This window comes from Zonotrichia albicollis, chromosome 1, assembly GCF_047830755.1.
Source record: "Zonotrichia albicollis isolate bZonAlb1 chromosome 1, bZonAlb1.hap1, whole genome shotgun sequence".
Classification (NCBI taxonomy): Eukaryota; Metazoa; Chordata; class Aves; order Passeriformes; family Passerellidae; genus Zonotrichia; species Zonotrichia albicollis.
In genome coordinates, this window is record NC_133819.1 from 104,124,615 (window position 1) to 104,140,598 (window position 15,984).

Sequence of the window (15,984 nt, forward strand, 5' to 3'; positions counted from 1 at the left end):
AGGCAAATGAAAACTGAAATTACTGAAAAACCATGACAAACTACAGTTGTTAAGATTGTGAATGAGTCAGTTATCCTCAAGGGCTACTGCTCAGGACAATCATCCTATCTAGACACTCTCATGACAATAGAAAGTGATCTGAGAAACACAGCATTAGCAAAATGGGATCCTGTGCCTCCAAGCTGACAAACCATCCCATCAGAGAATAACCAATTTCTCCTTTGGGAGAAGATAAGGAGTAATAAAGAGGAAAATAAGCCATTCTCAATTATAAACTCACTAACAGAGAAAGCAACAGTGGGAATAAATGTACAATTTTTAACATAAAAAAACCTGAACTTCTACCTGTAAACCTGTACCACAGGTCTGGTCTGCTGTATAATTTTTACTGTAGATGGGGTGATGTCAGAAATTGCCTAGTTCAAAACCATTTGCTTCTCTGAAATCAATAAATAGTTAAGCCAATGAAGGTTCATGTAAACTAACTTCAGCTAGGTAAATGGATGGTTTAAAGAATTTATTAGAAACTGAGCATAGTGGTCTGCTGGATTCTACTTTGTGTGTAGATTCTCAGCAAAAATAAAGCTCTACCTGCCCTTTCAAAGGTGTTACAGTATTACATGTTGAAGGGGCTTTCCAGACATGCAAGCTCAGAGATAGCCAGTAAAATAAACTCTTCTCTGTGTGCCTCCAAAGGACACACAGAAATGCAATGTGTCTGCAGTGACATACATGCACCAAAAATTCTTACCCAGGCTTTACAAGTGAGCTTTCAACAGTGGGTAGTCTGTTTTAAAACGGAACATTTATTTTCTCTCAAAATATACCAAGGTTTATTTTTTTCCTACCAAAGGCAATGTTCAGAGCTCTAAAATAATTCTGTAATCTATATTACTGGTCAGGGAGCCTGAAAATCCATGTGCTGCATAAAGTTGATCTCATTTAAAGCAGTATCTACCTTCTGTCAAGTCTACATATGCATAGGAGTGAGAGAGAAAAGCAAAAGGAAACAGACTTTACAATCAGAGACCTTTTCTGATTGTGGCTGTGCTCAGAATGGGGTTTGAAAAAGGCAGAGAAAATATAAGAATTGTCTAGGATAATCTCATGAGCCAGAGCAAAGATCATGAGGTAAAAGTATGTATTTAGGAACTAAGAAAGTCTGATATTAATTCTGTCCCTAAGGGAGAAAAACAGACAAAAAAAAAAAACGTAAAACTCTGCTAAGACTTGTGGAGAAGCTGGACAAGAATGCTAGATAATTCCAAATTTATGGACACAATTCGAGCAGTATCACAGGTGACGATATGAAAGCATCCAAAAAACCAAAATTCAGATAAACACTTAAAGCTGTTATTTAAGACTCTTAAGATCCTTGTCACAGGTTCACAAAACGTTTTAAGTTGCTCTCTCTGTTCTCCCTCCACTTACCTGATAGAAAGTGAGTCAACATAAATGTTGCCAAAAGTGTTTCAGTTTTGGTGACACAGGATAATGTAGCAAAGTTGAATTTTATGGAAAGTACACTTGTCAGTTCTAATTTCCCCCAGAAAGCTGCTCATGCTTAGGCAAATAAAATGGGTTTCAACAATTACATTTTCCTAATAGACACTGAGAATAATTCAAAATTTGGGTTCCTGGACTTTTTACTGAAAAGCCCTGATAAAAGCTTCCTCTCGGAACGTGCATTTAAACTCCTCTGAGCTACCAACACAGAAAAAGAAACCACTCACCAAAGCAAGACAATTAATAAAGGCTCTTAAAAAAAAATCATCCATCTTGTGTAAGCAAACACATTCCATGTATTTGTGTCATTTTTATATCAGTGAATATTTATGAGGCCCATGGGAAAATGGGTGCACATTAATATTCTATGAGCAAACTTATTTCTGGCATTATTTAATGGCAGGGTGTTCGATTTCTCAATATTGGTGATAGCTTTTCTTAATGTATGGCATCAATTATAGGGGCAAGTGCACATACATGCTCACATACACAAATTATAGCCCTGCTGCAGTTGTCATTAGTTAGGACATCTACCAAGAGAAATATTTGAGTGTTCAATCCCATAAAGAGCCAGCAGGATTTTGTAGAAATGTATTATGGAGCCCCTGTTTTGAGAAGTACTATTAAAACAAGCAAATTTGCAGAAGTCATCAGATTTTATGCTTTAGTTAAAGGGAGGATATCATGCTGGGTGTTAAAACTAACAGCTATTCTTTCAGTTTGACATGAGTTAATAGTAAGAGACACTTCTTGGGTGAATAACTGCTATGGATAAATTTGCGTGGCTGTTGGGGGGAGGGGGTTGGTGGGATTTTTTTGTTTTCTTTTTTTTTTATTGGTATATGTATTGTTGTCCTTTTAAATTACTATTTTAATGCTTAAATCAAAATATAGATCAGGGAATTTACTTTACAAATGCATGTAATGATAACTTTCTTAAAAAAACCTTACCAAAAAAAGTTCCATGTGAGAAGTACTTTGGAAAGACTTTCCAAGAACAACTAAAAGTCCAATTTTTAACATCTTTTTAACCTACAGATGTACACACCCTATTAAAAGGATCATACTGGGCATACCAGTTGCAAAAGGGAGACAGGTGATTTACATTTTTATTGGAGCTGAGTAAATGTGATGAAACTCTGGACTCTGGTCAAAACCACTATAAAAATTAATAAATAAAAGGCGGATTTCCCATAGGTTTTGCATTTTGTTTATCACAAATACATGACAAAAATGTGCTTCAAAATGCAAAACATCTCTTGTATAAACAGCCTGAAACACTCCAGCAAAAAGCTTTGACCTACAAATAACTAACAAAAGGAAACTTTTTCAAATACTTAAAACAGAATTAAAAATTCAAGTTATTCTGGCAGTGGAATAAGCCTACCGAGAAAAACAAAAAATGCAACTGCACACCTATTTCATATAGTTTATACCATAGGATTTATTTAATTTATTTTTATAGCTACCACCCAGGAGTGCACAGAACCCCTTTATTAAACATGTAAAAGCATTCAGTCAATCCTGGCCGGCAAAGAAAGCAGATGCTATGGAACAGAGATATGGGAGATACGAGAGAAATTTTTTACCCATTTACTTGAAATGGAGACTAGCAAGAAACATGATCAGGAGGGTGGGATGCACACAGTGAATTCACATATACAGAAGACAATAATTAGGCATACTTTCATTTGACACCATGCAACGCTTCTTAAAGGATTTGAAACAACACCTCTGTTTTGGAAATCTGCAGTAAAACCCACAACGATGTCTCTGTACTCTTTTCTAGGGAAGAAAAGGAAGAGGGGCAATTTCAGTGCAGCCCCTGGACCACACTGCCCCTCCCAGCTGTGACTCTGAAGGAGCAGCACTGCAGCGCTTCGCCCTCCTGGCAGCTGAGGGACAAAGCACATCCCACAGGGATCTCTCTTCCACTCTGCATCTATTTGTGACTTCTTAGACTGGTAACAGATGCTGCCCCTATTAATTTAATTATTATGTAGAATGCCTCTAACCTTTTCTCATTTAGATTTTATTGCAATTTTATCTTCACTTCTCCTTTCAGTATACTGAGGAGAGGTCTATCACCAAAATACACCCAAGCATGTGCAGATGCAATGAAAGAGAAATATCTAAACACAGTAAGACATTACTAATTTTATTTCGCTCTTTCCTGGTCTCATTTGCTCCTACAGAGCTACCAAGGCCTAAAGGCAAAATGTGAAGTTGTTTCCTTAGGTGAAGTGCTACCCAAACAAAGGGTGAACTCAAGAACCACTCACCAGTAATCTCTAAATATGTTATTTATGAGGAATGTAAACAGTTGTGCTGATCTGTTGAAGATAAGCAAATTCCAACAAAATAAGACAGCTGTCTACTTTCAGCAGTTTCATATTAATTCCACTTTTTAACTGATTATCCTCAAAACTGTTTAGTCCTTTTTATTTCACCTCACCCAAGCATCCCAGCATCTTTATAATTCACTAAAACAGCACAGTAGAGCTGTCCCAGAAAGATTCATCCAGGGAAGGGGAGAGAAGAGGAGGGAAAGGCATTTGGAAAGCACCACAAAACTGTACAAGTGGAAAACAATACAGAACTGCACGGGTGATATTCAAGAAAAAATCATATATAATGGAAAGTCTGAAGCAAAATAAAATGCAATTCAGAAGGAAGGAAAAAACAGGGTGGGGAGATCTCCTCTCTTTTTCCATCCCAGCTGGAAGGAAGAGCCTTGCAGCCAAAATTTATCATAACACAGGGTCTGCTCATCCCGACACTCTATTTAAACCACAGTATAACCTGAGAAACATACAATCATCAAGACTGTGATTATAATACCACACCAGACCATTTCTCTCTAACATCTGCTCAGGAAACACCATATTAGATTTTCAGATTGTCATGAAGACAAACCTTTTCATGCTACATCCATCCTAGGGCTCTGGGGAAATACAGCCTAATAAAAGACAGTCAAAACACCTTTTCCACAAGCAGCCTGCCAGCCATTCCACTCACAAAGCCATTAAATTCCTGATCCCAGCAGAACCTGTTTTTCACTGAGGCACTTCTTAATAACTTCAAAAAACAAGATTTCTTTCTTAAAATTACTAAAATCCAGCACCTTCATTCTTAGTTAGAAATTGTGCTATTCAATTCCCCCCACAAAGCTTTTGCCCATGTTAAAATGGATAGGCAGGAATGAATGGATATGAATGAAGGCAAACATAAGTAACACACTGAGCAGCCACTGTTCTTTTGTCTGTGGCTGTGCCAAAAGCCACACAAGTTTCCACCAAACAAACAGTGATCAGCTGCATTTCAAGCTATGAAACGATGAAAAAAAGGACTATGTTGCTTCAACACATTTATCACATAAATTTACAATTCAGATTGAGCCAAAGGACACTTGTTCTGACTGAACAAACCAAACAAAAGCGTTACTTCCCAGGTCAATGTGGCTTTGCTTATTCCTCGTCTTCCAGCATTAGGTAAATGGACACATATTGACAAACAACCATTATGTTCGTGCAGACTAATCAAAACCTGTGATATTTTATAGTACTTTAATTACTGCGTAACACCTGTATCTGTTAACAGCACAGATTATATCTGAATAAAAAGCAAGTAAGAAGCTACTCTCTGATTTTAAAGCACAATCTATTTTTTTTCCAAAGTAAATAAATACAACAGTGTAGAACAGTTCAAAGTCTAAATTAGGTAAAAGCCATCTCGAAGGCAGTGGGCCCACCATAAACTTTAAGATACCAGAGCAGAACTGCTATTACAGATAGAATATCCTCGAGGGTAGCCCCAAAACTAATTTCTCCCCCAGATTTCACAGCTTTTACAGGCAGTAAATACTGCCTCTGAAGCTATCGGATAGCATCAGACAACCTGTTTTATCAAAATCCAGTTTTGATAGCTGAGAGATTAACTATTATTTCATCCTACTATCAGGACATTCTGAGCTGAGAAATTTTTTGGGTTTGCTTTTTTTTTTCTCCCTTGATCTTGTCAAAAAACTACTATAACATGCTATTTATCTCTATATAAAGGGATTTCTTTGAGAAACCTGACAGCATTCTTCTCATCTGCCAGTTGAGCTTTTAAAATGTATCTTCACCTTTAAACTCTTCAAACTAAAAAACACAAGTGTACTTGAAGCTCAATCATTCTCCCTGGTGCTATACTCATTTTTAATGAGCCTCTTGTCTTTACGTCTCCCAGCAGACCCCACAAAGCAATCTCAGGTGCTGTGAAACCAATGCTTGATGCTTCTCCAAACCTCTGTCTTTTTGAGCCTGAAATCTTCCTGCTAAACCCATATGGGACTGATGGGCCATTTCAGTCAAACCCAATTTCACTTATTTATCACAAGCCTCTACTTAGAAACTCTGCTGTGGATTGCTTGTAGACACAATCTGTTTCCAGCTTTGAACTTTAAAAAGGATTTAAGCAGTCAATCTCATATCATTATAAATCCAGCATGCATTACTTGTCTATTGATTGTGAGAAAATAAAAGTTTGAAGCTTGATTTCAAGGCTAATCTTTCCATTTGCTTGATGAGTTCTGCAGTTGTTAGAGAACACTTAATGCATCCTGTTATACTACAGCATATTAAGCTCGGATGAAAAATATAGACTATTTACAACACAGCTCTAGCTTTAAGTAAAGAACAAAGGCAGTGTTAGCTTTGCTAGTCTCAAGAGGTTTTCCAGCTATGCCACAATTAAAAACAGAAAAAAAAATCCTAAAACATTTCTATATACTAGTAATGTTCAGATGAATTTTATAAATCGTCTGCCCCATATATCAGAAATTTATATTCTACTTCATCGATGGTAGAACAAAATAAAAAATAGAACACATTGGTACTCATTCTTTTCCTTATTAAACTACTTTCCTAATGGTATTTTTCCCTATAAATTTTGAGTGTAATAGTTCATCATCTAATTAAACAAGTTGTTTATGTTCTGACTTCTAATGTGTGCACTGAGACATCTGAGAACAAATGCCATGAAAGAATTTTATGTAGATGAAACTTTAAATCAGACATTGAAGCCCCTGCAGTCCCTGTCCTGCCTGCTAACCCAAGAATCCTGCCACTCTCTTTTTTCCTTTCTTTCTTTTAATATCTGTGGGTTATCCTTCAGGTGAGAAGGGCTGTTACTCTTTTTGGTTTTCTGCTTAAAGTCCCCATGGATGCATTTTCCATGCAGCGACTGTGAAGTGCTGCAGACTTCAGTTCTGTGATACAAGCATTGCTTCTGCAGTCATTGATACAGCTCTACTCAATCAATAATTCAGGAAAATATTCATCTTGCTATTAGTAACTGCTGTCATTACGACTCTGTGACTGGATGAAGGAGAGCAGGACCTCCACCTGGAGGTTTTTACCTGTGCTGCCCTGTGAATTAACCTGTAGGAGGTGACACAGTGATGAAGCAGTCAAAAACCTCCAGCCGGCAACTTCATCACACGGGTAATTAGTTCACTACATCAATAATGCCTCCAGTCATTAGCAGTGCTAAGGCTGAATCCCAGGTCTGCTTGCTAAATTCAGATAGCACAACAGGCTTTAACTGTGCTACACTTATAAATAACTTTCTATTTTTAAATGTAGTTAGCTACTGCTTTTTTCCCCTTGGTTTTAGACATTATCTCTTGCAGTAAATGATACTTTTTTTCATTCATCACATCTATAACCTTCTTTCAGAAGGAAAAGAATTCATTAATTTTAGAAACCTCTGGTATTTTCATAAGGTCTCGTCAGCTACAAGAGAGACCCACATCTGACGCTGCTGAAAACATTTCTGCTGCAACACTGACAAGCCCAAGCTTAGATGACCTGAGGAGCAAACTCTTGAACCTCCCACACAGCAGAATAGGGCACTCTCACTACACTACCCAGATAAAATAATTGCTTTCAATTCTTGCCTATAAGAGGATTAAGTCAGTAGTAAACTCACTTAAAAGTTGTACTATAACAAAAAGAAAAATTTGGGCCACACAAATCTTCAATCTAATTTCCAACCTTGCTGAAATCATTTCAGGTCTATGTGAGTGACTGTAATCACTTGAGTATGAGCAACTCCAAAAAACTGTCAGGTTGAAAAAAATTCTTTTTTGCTCTTCACTAACTTGTGTTCCACACCTGATGAAAGGGAATTTTTTTCCAGGTTGTAATGCTGAAACAAGCACCTCTGATCCTTTGTGAAAAACATCTGATATTCCTGGGACACCAGTATGTTACATTGGGAAGGTCATGTTGCTCAGTTGCCAAAGTTTCCTTCAGGATAGGGGTAAAAATAAAAATAGCTAAATGTATGCTCATGTCTGCAAACAGTACAGATCAGGATAGTGTCATTGATTTATGACAAATGAGGCTAGCTCAGAGGTTTTAGGCTCAATTACTTGAAAGTATTGATATAATATTACTATTACTTGTTATATATGGTATATATACATGTATTTTCATGCACATTTTCAAGTATCCCTCTTGATTTACCTTTCATTATTTACTAGCCATTAAAACACTTGAGCTTTTATGGAAATTTTCATTTTTTTCCAACGCCTCTTACTTAAACATTTAAAAGTCTTTATAAAAGTTGTACTTGGTCTCTGTATCTGAAGTAGAAAATAGGTCTGAAGCTTTAAACAGATGGTAAGAATTGTGTGTCAAGTGACAACAACCCAATAGTTCCTGAGTATCTGTATGGCTGGAGACTCCACAACCATCACGGGCAATCTGCGCCAGACTTGTGTCACATCTTTCAATGTCCTGATGTTCAGAGGGAATCTCCTTTGTTCCAGTCTGTGTCCATTGCCTCTGCTCCCGTCACTGGGCACCACTGATAGAGAAAGCCTGGCTCTGTCCTTTTTGCACCATCTCCTCAGATATTTATAGACAATGTTAAGCTCCCCCTGAGCCCTCTCTTCCCCAGGCTGTGCTTCCCCAGAGTTCCAGCACTCGCAGCCTTTTATTATAGAGACATATTCCAATCCACCATCTTTGCGGCCCTTCATTGGATGTTCTTCTGTATATCCATGTCTCTCTTGTACTGGGGAGCCTAGAACTGGGCCTAACACTCCAGGTTTGGCATCACCAGTGCTGAGCAGAGAGGAAGGATCACCAGCCCAGCCTTGCTGGGAATGCTCCTCCTAATGCAACCCAGGATACCAGTGGCCTTGGCTGCAAGGGCCTGCTTGTGGGCTCATGGCCAGCCCAGTGCTCACCTCGATCCACAGGGCCTTTTATGTAAGGCTGCTCTCCAGCTGCTCAGACGCCAGCCTGTACTAATGTCAGGGATAATTCCTCCCCAGGTGCAAGACTTTGCATTTTGCTGAACAGTTCTTCAGTGTATCAGCCACCTCTTCCAGTTTTGTGTCACCTGCAAACTTGCTGAGGGGGTGCTCTGCCCCCTCATTCAGATCATTAATGTAGGTGCTGAACAGGACTGGACCCCTCAAGTCTCCCACCAGTCACCAGCCTCCAGCAAAGACTATGTGCCACTGACCAGCACCCTTTGGGCCTGGCTGCTCACACAGTTTTCTGCCTCTCCATTGTCTGCTCATTCAGCCTATACTCCACCAGCTTCTCTGTGAGTTACTGCAGTCAAGGTGGACAATATCTGGTGGTCTCTTCTCATCTATCAGCCACTTCATCATAGCTGGTTATTAAGTAGGTCAAGAAGGTCATCATGTTGGTTACTTCCCCTTGGTGAGTTCATGCTAACTCCTCCTGATCATCTTGTCCTTCATATGCCTGAAAACAGTTCCCAGAATTAGTTGCTCCACCACCTTCTGAGGTGAGGCTGATCTGCCTGTTGTTTCCTGGATCTTTTAACTTGCTCTTTTTGACAATTGTTTTCCTCTAGCTCTCAGGGACCTCGCCCAGTTGCCATTTGCAAGGTTATGAAGAATGGCCTTCATATCAGCTGGTGAATAACAACACCAGCTCTCTCATGAATCTCATTAGGTCCACAGGTAGCAAAGGAACACCCACTTCACTCTCCAGTTTTTCCAAAAATTAATTCACTTTATTCTCAGCCTGAATTTTAGTCCTTCAAGCTTCTTTTTAGTAGAGGCCTGCATCAGTTATTAAACAGCAGTTCTCTACAGCATGTTTCCAAACCTAGATCAAATCTTGTAAATACAACTTTCTGAACAGATTCTAGATTTAAGGAATTTCAAAGGTGTGCTTTCAAAGACTTAATGGCTCAGAATAGTTCTTCTGCACTTCACTGAGTTTGTGATCGTTCATGAGTTGAGATGTTGCATGACCTAGATGAACTATTCCAATGACATAGTAATAATGCCAAGTGTCCCTCCTGTTTCAGATACTTCTGATTACACATCACAAAGCATGGTTTCCATGTCTTTCTCAATCACTGCCTCCTTGATAACGTTTCTTGAGGCTGGAGGCACGTCTCCATTTCTGTGTCACAACATACAGTTCCACCTTACTAGATGACTTATCTCCCCTCTGATCACTACTTACCATGGCACTAAACCTGCTGCCATCTGCATGCTTTTATCAGTAATGACTCTCTATTTCTTCCTCATCACTCATAAAAAGGTTAAACACCATCAGATTTAAAACTAATCCTCAGAGGACCTCCACATACTCTACACTGATTACCTATTAACCATTTTTCTAAAACACATTTGATGTACGCTGATGATTCTGTAGCGTTCCAATTTCTACATTAACATGTCACATGGCACCAAATCATACATTTTACAAATATTAAATGTCACACATCTCTGTAAAGTTAAACTTGTTCACTCAAAACATCACGTTCTCCCGAGGAAAGATACATCTCTCAGAACTTTATATTGAATGAAATTACCCAGTGAAGAATTATAGACATGTAACAGAGTTTATTCCCAGGCAGCCATGCTACTCTGCATCAAATTAATGTCTGTTTGACAGACTTGGTCATCCTAATGCTTTGTGTTACGAATTTTAAACATTTCTAACTTACTTTTTAATACACATCTATATCTCTTTCCTCCACTTCCTCTCCATTTTTGTAACCTATTTTACTTTTCCTCCTGTCTTAACAAGCACACACCAAACAATTATATTCTTGCAATTAGTAATAATCTGCATATATTTTCTTCTACTTCTTCCACATCCATATTAGTTCTGTTTCCAGAAGTAACTGCCAATGAATTGTGAGAAAGAAATGTCTAATCCTCACAATAAACAAGTACACCAACATAGCTTCACAGTTTCATGATGCTGGTATGTAAACCGCCAAAACAGCAGTAGGGACAATACCAGGCAATTCCTAATCCACAAAGGAGTTCTCAATTGTGAAGTAAGGAAATTCTTTCACGGATCTGTCCTTTCTTAAAAAAATAAACAAGCACACAAACCAGAAAACCCCAAGACTTAAAAACAGAAAGCCACACTTTTTTATATAGAACCTACCACTCCAGAACATCCCATGAAATTATCATATACAGCCATACACTCAGAGTAGTGATGCAAAACAACAACCTATTGCAAAAAATATCCTCACAATTCAGTGAAGTCACTGCTCTGTTTAAATAGCTCCACTAAGATGGATTGAGACTTTCAGGAACACACACACACACACACACACACCTTTCCACACAATTTGTTTTATTCACAATGGTAAAAAAAAAAATTGTGACATAAGTCACCTGTAGCATGAATTGATTAGCAGTGTTCTGGGAAACCTGGTATTTTATTTAGAAAGGCATTGATTTGCAAACAATAAGGCTAAAGAAAAAGAGCTAAACCAAACTAAATAAAGGACTAAACAAATGTTCATGGAGACAGGGAATTCTGTGCATGAGAACTTTCTGGAGAAAAATTTATATTAAGTTTTTGTTCTTTAAAATTTAGATTGAGTACTTGCAAGATGAATGGCCAGTTTCACTGTTTTTAATAGTTTCTATACCATAGAAGGTTATTTTATTGATGTAAAATTTAAACCATGGTTGACAAAATGCACCTCTGTTTCTCCACAGTTGTGAAAGTACTACAAAATAATGGATCTCCTTCCTACAGAAAACTGCCTCATTTTCAAGACAAGTGTCCTGCATTTTATGCATACATTACATTCAGACATATTTTCCCATGTTCTTTAGCAGTTTTTATTTTTTTCTTTTCTCCCTGTAGCCTCAGATAAGCCTGAGAGCAACCAAGAATTAATTTAAGCAACCAGAAAGAGACAAAATTTGTATTTCTTATTTCTCTTACTCTTTCTGGCACATTTACCTTCCAATTTTTAGGGACTTATTTTAGTCTAGCTTCAAATTCATGAATACTGTAGACTTATTTGAGGTAAATACTATACTTGTAAATACTATACTAATACTGTAGTAATTCTCCTCCTTCACTGATTTGCAGCAATAGATCTGTTCTTCAATGCCAAAAGACTAGTGGCATTCATCCATACTTCAACTCCTGCACCTTCTTCTGGTTTTGGGAGTGGAAGTTGTTTTGTTTGTAATGATTTGTCTTCCAAAAATAAGCATACTGAAGAAATGGCCTGTTCACAGTCCATCCTTTTAACCAACCATACTGCAGAGCCAGGTAGACATGGGGGTGATGGGGATGTAGCGCATTGACTGTGCTGCCCTCTGATCACATCCTTCCTTGCCAAGAGAAGGCACCAGAGTCTCATTCTGTGCTGGCTTGATGTTGATCTTATGACTTGCATATCTGCAATGCCCAAACTCTGGCATTTTATTTGTAGGGAACTACTCCCTGTGTTACAATATCCCCAGCTTTATGTGGTGCAACTGTCGCTCACAAAATGTGACAAGAAACAAAACTTGAAATCTTTTTTGGTACAGCAAGACATGGTCACTGTGAAGCTCCACACCCAACAGACAAACAAAACATAAAGCCATAAAGATGGCTTCACTACGTTAAAAAAGGACCACTATCATGTTGAGTTATGCATGAAGAGAGTATCAAGATAACATCTCAAATTAACACTGCTGCAGCAGTTCTCACAGATGGCAGATCAACAACAGCTTCAGTACTGTAAATCCTTTACTAAAAACTGTAAATCCATGCCTTTAAGGCCCAACTCTCTTGTAATCATCTTTGTTCATCTTTCACTACATTGCCAAAAGCCCCTAATTAGTATCATCTTAGGCTGCCTTTCCCTGCTCCTCAGCCTAATCATTTGACTAATTACTGGCACATAATCTCAGTGTCAGGTTAGAAGATGTTTTTTGAATGAAGATAAGCATATGTAAGAAGTCCCTTAACTGGGGGGCATGGAAGATAGCCTGTGTTCAGCTTCAAGATGACCCTGAGTAGCAGGTAGGCAAAACTATTGAGCTTGGCTTAAGGGAAGGAAAGAGGGAAGAAAGATGCAGACACAGCCAACACGATAATCCACAAAGGCCAACAGCAAGAGGCTTTCACTGGATAAAGGGAAGACTGCAGTCTGAAAATTCATTCTAGCATGATAGCAGGGAATGTGACTTTGGATTTTCAATGAGTTATACAGAAGAATACCACCAAATTCTGCAATAACTAATGGAGGAGGGGAGGAAAGCATACAGAAGTGTTTCTTTGCAAAGGAAAGAAAATAACATGTCTGATATAAGGAATATATTGAACAAATCAGGAGATGGTAAACACGGATAACAGAAAAGAAAGCATCAGAGATGTTCCCTAAAAAAAACAACAAGAAAAATTAACCAAGGAGCATGGAAAGAGCAGAAACAACAGTGCAGAGAACTGCCGCAGAACTTAAGAGTTCCCTGTCACCCAACTCAGTGAACACTGATGCAACACCTCAGCATAATGATATACACTAAAGAGTAAAGGAGATAATGCAGGGAAGAGGAAAAGGAGAGGATTAGGAAAGGAATCCATTAAAGACTCTTCTGCAAAGTGCAGACCTCACACCCATCATCTTAAACTGACCAGAGTGACAAATTTAGTTTATAGTACAGCCAGACTCTCCAAGTTGATGCTATAGGTCCAGTGGAAGCCACATTCCAATAGTTTAAAGAAAGTCTGACAGCCCTTAAATTGTATTTCAGAGCTTGCTATAGTAAACAGAGGATGAAGACTTTACTCTGCAGTTGGCAGCAGTGCAGCAACACATCAATCCAGACTTGGGCTATGTCCAACAGCAAGGACATCCCACCCTGGGGAGTCACTACTGGGCACTGCTGTTCCTGCATCCCCTCAATAATTCCACTCATCTCTAGTAGGCTCCTTCAAAAACAGAGATGTGGTCCAGAAGCAAATGCTCACTCTAAATAGCCACATGTCCAGGCCTGGAAATCACAGTTAGTGCACCATCATTTGTTTTCCATGGAAGTCTTTTATGGAGTACCCTTACACAGGACAAAAACAAACAAACAAGCAAACAAAAACAAAAAACCCCACCAAAATCACAAACCAACAAACAAAGACAAAAACAAACAAAACAAAAATCAAAAAACCCCAAATATTTTCCTCTTTATTTAACTTGTTTCTTGAACTATCATACAGGCTACACACAGTAGTATATTAATCTTAACAAGGGAAGAAAAAACTGAGGGACCTGCTGCACCTAAGGGCTAAAGAGACTCAGGACTGGACTAGGATTTACCTGCCCTTTACTCTGGACACAGTTGCCTGGTAAGAAAATCAGCTCTCTGACAGCCCTGGTTCCCCACCATATAATCCAGTGAACAAGCAGTACTTGTACTTCTAAAGGACAATCATAGCATGGCTTCCTATTTAGGGTTGGTTGCTGCTATTTATGTCTCTATGCAAGTTTGTTTTTAAAACAGCTTTGAAAAATCTCTAGTTCAAATTAAATGTTTTGTAACACATGTCAAAACTGCAAGTCACTGAACGGTAGCAGAAAGCTGACAGAGAAGATGCAACTTGCTCAGTACAATTCTCTGAATCTGCTAAGCCAAAAGTTGTTTAATACGATTTATCACACCCTGGAGTGTAGTTAAATAATTGTGATGGATGGCAGCATGTCTTAGTCTTTTCCATTTGTTAAATTATGATAGATGAATTATGCACATTAGTGAATTTCAATGAATTCTTTCTGTTCACCACGCCTGCTTCAAGAAAAACATCCAGTCAATAAATAGTCTAAATCCATCTCCATCAGAACTGTACATTGTTCTAGTATTATGATAAAGAAGCTTAAGGCCAAAAACGCTTCAGAACAAGTCCCTTGAGTTTAAGAGCAGCAATAAAGGTATGTAAGGTAACTAACCCTCTCTACTATCTATTTTTAAAATAAAGGAACTCAACTTGTATCTGGTAAAAATGCTTGTTATTATCACTTCATGACAACTTTGGGGTAGGTAAGACTGTAATGAATCAAGCCTCTCAAAAGACACAGATGTGGGTTTTTTGTTTCAGCAATTAGTCAACACGGTATTAAAATCACATATTGAAAATTATGTAAAAAACAATTCTTTCAAAAAAAAGTAAAAAATACATTGCTAAATATATGAGAATATTTTCTAAGAATAACTTCACTTGAGCAGCTATTAGCTAATTAAGCAACTGTTAGGTAATTATCTGGTTTTGACAACAACCTCACAGAGAATTCTACGATGCACAGCCCATCATTTTAATGAAATCTCAGAGCACTAAGCTTCAAAAAATACAATCCATAGCATCTACTTTTTCAAAGGGTTTTTTATCCTGCCATCATTTTTGCATGTCACTGCATCTGACTTACAGCTGTTTTGGTTTCCATGCCTAAACAGTACAGCACTCCAGCAGAACCTTTATTTGGAATTATTCTTTCAACTGGATTGGTCTTCATCTACTCACAGCTGTAGAGCATCTGAAGTTCCTGAGAGAAGACTATAAAGTGAAAATTACTGATACAGTCTCCACAAATAAATGTATATATTCATAAACTGCCACAACTCAAAATGTCAGACAGATGCATTACAAAGTTAATGGAATCCACTTCTGATTGTGGATGTACTGATGTGCACCAGGAGGAAATCTAAGAAATCTATGGAGGTACATCAAGGGAAGACAAGTCTGCAAGAGAATCTAGTCAAGATTTGAATGTGCCCCTTAAGACTTATAAAAGGGGAAACAAGACCAAGAAAACGAAAAATATTTGATTTGACTACACATGGCACACATTTCAAAGACTGCAGGGAATTTACTTTAACTGCTGGTGAGGTATAATTGAAGACAACTTGAAGAACAGCATTTTGTGTACGATTCACACTACAAGAATGTGGTACCTTCCATGGTAGTTTTTTGTCAAAAATAAATGAAAGGACTCAGAACAACTATTTTAAAGATGAAGGGGACAGGAAAAAAAGAAAATAAAAAACCTTAACAACTAGACTAATAACTTCACTATCAAGTTCCTCCATCTCTGATGAAAGGACTCATGAAAAGTTTATGAAAGTACAGACATGAGGCAGTAGCTCTGTCAAATCTCAGCGATCTGGTCTGACTGACAGGTACACAGCTTCACAAACAC

At 38.1% G+C, this 15,984-nt stretch overlaps 1 protein-coding gene across 11 annotated transcripts in view; it reads right to left on the bottom strand.

The window, feature by feature from the left end:
- Positions 1–15,984, bottom strand: part of PTPRM (protein tyrosine phosphatase receptor type M) — a 443,069-nt gene that overhangs the window by 346,391 nt on the left and 80,694 nt on the right. The window lies entirely within an intron of this gene.